The sequence below is a fragment of the Haemaphysalis longicornis genome, unplaced genomic scaffold (assembly GCF_048455015.1).
Source record: "Haemaphysalis longicornis isolate Haplotype H1 unplaced genomic scaffold, Haemaphysalis longicornis Haplotype H1 scaffold_3, whole genome shotgun sequence".
NCBI classification, from domain to species: Eukaryota; Metazoa; Arthropoda; class Arachnida; order Ixodida; family Ixodidae; genus Haemaphysalis; species Haemaphysalis longicornis.
The window spans coordinates 51121238-51124961 of NW_027526335.1; positions in this window are offsets into that span (position 1 = coordinate 51121238).

The window sequence follows — 3724 nt, forward strand, 5'->3', positions numbered from 1 at the left end:
GCTTGCATGGAGACCTGCAATGCATTAATTGCAATTTAAGACAAGATGACACAATATGCAATGGCTAAATAAACATTTACACAAGGAGACACAGAATGAAGGCTAAACATAACGCAATAACACACCTGACCCTCCGGCACTTCATAGCAAGAGCTGACCAGGCCGTTACGCAGGCACTTGATGAGGTGAGGGAAATATGAAATTAGATGGAGCCGGCGCTTCGGATCCACCGGATGGGCTGCACTGCACTTGATGCTTGTCAAGGATGCCCCAACGCCCATTTGGCTTTACATGTTCCGGTTCCATGTAGCCCCATCTGACGTTATAAAGTCAACTTTCAGGCCTGATTTTTCTGCCAGAATAGTGGCTTCAATCATGATTTTTGTCAACACAGGCCCCTTAATATTGCCTTTTGTTGCAAAGGATGCAAGTACTTGAGTCCACTTCCCCACAAAGGGTACGAAAATGACGCACATGCCATGATCGCACACAGTGCGTTTATCGTCGTCTGAGGTAAATGGACCAAGGTCCACAAAGCCATCTATGTGCCCAACAGTAGTGAGAGACAAGTGTTCAGACAATTTCATCTCGTCTACTATGAGACCTCCGTGCCGTTGGAATTCGTCCATGGGGCCCGTTTTCTCTTTCAGGACATCAAGCACCTTTGCATTGAACCCAAACCCGGTCTTGTAACTCTTCAAGTATTTTTGCAGCGTTGTTTTGCCAGGTAATGTTAGTATGTTCTCTCTTCTCAAATGCTCATAGAGCTTCGGACTTTTCATTTTCATTATCAGGCATTCTAGGATCCACTCAGTTGAGTACTTCATGCCTTTAAGGCTTTTCCGTGACGATGCCCTGAATATGTGAAAGACTGCTTCTTTCTGCTTCGGAGGAAGGTTGGCGACTTTAACAGCAAGATGATCCTCAGAAATCTGTCTGTTCTTGGCCACCATCGCCGCAAGCCTCTTTTCCATCACAGTGGCGCGCTTCCTTAGGCGTGCAGCTTTCTGTTTGTGAAGCTTCAGTCGACGAGAAAAATCTATTGTTGCAGACACCTTCAGCTTTCTGCGCGAACGCGACTTCCTGGTGAGTAAGGCCTTCCGAAGTGTCCTGCAATCCGCACAAACAGCCCCTGAAAAAAAAAAGATCGGGAACCCATGTGTAACTAATTGAAAATCACACGAATGGCAAATAGAAAGGGATGAAAAAATACTTACCTGCTGTAGAGACTTCTCCGAGACATTTTGTGCTGAAGACCGACTGCCTGATCGTGACTGTTTCCGCTCGAAGCTTGAATGTCAAACATTGTTCTAGTTCAGTGAAGTCCAGTTTTGTCATGGCTCCCTTGCAGATGCAGATTTCTTCAGTTTCCCGAAGGACATCGTTGGCCTCAGTGAGCGAAGACATTAACTGGTCACTGCACTTTACACCTCGCACAAACACTTGAACAGACACATTTTCATTGATCTCGTCGAAGCACACGGCTTTTTCGTGAATAATTTCCAGCTTTCCCTCTTTCTGGATCGTGGTGGTGGCAAAAATTACGCCCGCATAGCCATCTGGTTGAAGTTTGCACCAGTACTTTGCGGGCAATGCCAACTTCTCAATGCTGCACAGTGTCAACGGTTCGCTGTGTGATTCTTGGGAAAGTTCATGCAGCACGCTCTCATTCACAGTGCTACTGTTCGAAAGATCGCGAAACTGCTTGCGCGGCTTCTGATTTTCGGATGAAGAGCTTGTTGCTGCTGGTCGTTTCCTTTCGGGCCTTCTTTTCGCAGTAGGCACTGAGAGGTAGGCCGGACAACCCGGCAAGAGCGTGGGAATAGCATCAGGTGCCAGCGACGGCTTCCCACGAGGAATACGTACCTCGCTACCGTTGATAATGTGAACGTAGTCTCTCCAAACGAAATGCTTCTCAAAGTGGTGCTCGCACACTGCCGACGATTCTGTGAGGGGCTTGTCCTGCCGGCGCAAATTGCGCTCCCACTTTTTTCGGAGGTCTTCGTCTCTAGGGGCGGCGAACAACGACGCCTTTGGAGCGCCCGGATAGCCGGTGCGACAGCCTGGGGCAAAACAGTGAGCATCAGTCCTTCTTCTCGCCATCTCCCTCACATGCCGGTCCTTGACGAAACGCACTGTCTCAAAAAAAAAGTCCGAACTTCCGCACCGATTTCACCGAATGCACGTGCATCCACCGGCTTCCACGTTTCGCGAGGGCCACGGCGACAGCGCGAGTGCGGCTGGCCGGCCTCTTTCTCTATGGGCCGGCTGCGAGATCGTGCACCAGCGCCCCTAGCCACCCTAGCGGTGGTCGACGGCGCACGGCACGCGGAAAGCAACGCCGTCTCCGCCCGCTCGGACCACTCCCCTATTCTAGTTCACTCTACTTTGGTCTTTTCATTGTACTTGCCTGCTCGACCAAAGTTAGCTGGTGCAGAATCTAGCAGTACACCCGACGTCGAGCACATTCCATACCAAGACACGGTGCTAGTAACTCCAATACCTTCAAGAAACATCACGTAAACTGATAGGTTCGCCTGGCGCGCTATTGAGGCACAAGCATGTAGTCCCCCAACAGCTCCGACAAATACCAGGCAGTCTGATGGCTCCAGATGGGAGGTTATTGAACCACGCAGCCTTGTAAGAGCCACCAAAAACTTGCTCTCGTTTTTTATGTTATTTCTCCTTTTAGCACACCTTAGTTCATAAGTCATGCTCCACGCGTACCTGATAAATATCAGGGCCATTCACTGCTTATAACACTAAATATTTTGCCTCATGGAGCAGATAAGGCTTGCACATCATTAATAATGATGATGATGACTGATAGTGGTATCCCTTTTGTAGCGGGGTGATGACATGTCATCTTACCAAAAAAACTAATATACCTGTGTTTTACACGCATCTAATACTAGCTCTGCTCTTAGGGCAGGCAAAAAAAACTTATTAGGCACAGAATATTTATTCTTTCTATTACACGTCGTAGCTGTCCTAGGCAATATTCCCGTATGCTTTTCGTCCACCAGCATTGTAATCTTCTCTTTGTCGCCTCGACAGCCCTGAAGTTGACTTCTTCTGTGCTAGCCTGAAACCCTGAGGCTTCTGGAAGGCAATCATTTCCTTCTAGGTTTGGATGGATACCCTCGCATTCAAACACTATGTGCCGCATAGTTTGTTTCTTTTCCAAAGACCGCGCATACCCCATCACTTTGTGTATACTTCCCCACAAAGGTCTTAGTTCGCAAGCAATCTGTCCTAGTCTCAAGATGCAAAATGCTTCCCTTAGAATGATCGTAGAAATTTTCCTTTCTATTGTCCAATTTCTCAGCCCTGTACATTTCTAATGACGTTTTAGCTTCCATTTCTCCTCTCCATTTATTCATTTCTATCTGCCTTGCCTCCTTTTGGTTACTTTGGCTGTCTTAGCTTCTCCACTGTTGTTTCTGCATTTCATCTAGTCCTCCTTAACCACTGTATGTCTACGTTTTTTATGTATATGCACCTGAAAACCTTAGCTGTCCACCTACGTCGATCCATTGCTCTCAGCCTCCTCTCAAAACATAGTTTAATAGTTTACTCTGAGCTTCTCGAACTGGAAATGCCGCTCAGGCCATTCCTCGGTGCACTGCTTCGTTAGTTGTTTTTCCAAGCGCTCCTAAGGGCAAACGGCCTACTGTTCTCTGGTTCACTTCAAGGTCTGATTTTAAGCTTATTAATACAGAAA